At 45.0% G+C, this 231-nt stretch overlaps 1 pseudogene; it reads right to left on the bottom strand.

Moving 5' to 3' along the window:
- Positions 1 to 6: 6 nt before the first annotated feature.
- LOC108254512 lies at positions 7 to 228 on the bottom strand (annotated as a pseudogene).
- Positions 229 to 231: the final 3 nt, after the last annotated feature.

Here is a 231-nt window from a genome sequence, read left to right as displayed (position 1 = left end):
ATCGAATGGGAAGGGAGAGATTTGTTCGACTCTCACCACAGCTATCTTGTCTCCCAGATTGTTATCATTTCTAGCTTTGATCAGGTCATAGTACACCTTGCCACTGCAGAACACAAGCTTCTCCACACTGTCTGCTTTCCTCTCAGAAATAGAATCATCAGGGATAACTCTGAGGAACTCGGTACCCTCAATCATGTCATCAAAGCTAGACTTGGCTTCTGGATGTCTGAG

The sequence above is a fragment of the Diaphorina citri genome, unplaced genomic scaffold (genome assembly GCF_000475195.1).
Source record: "Diaphorina citri unplaced genomic scaffold, Diaci psyllid genome assembly version 1.1 scaffold144292, whole genome shotgun sequence".
Classification (NCBI taxonomy): Eukaryota; Metazoa; Arthropoda; class Insecta; order Hemiptera; family Psyllidae; genus Diaphorina; species Diaphorina citri.
Note: the sequence above shows the minus strand (reverse complement) of the source record. Positions and strands in the feature narration are given on the sequence as shown.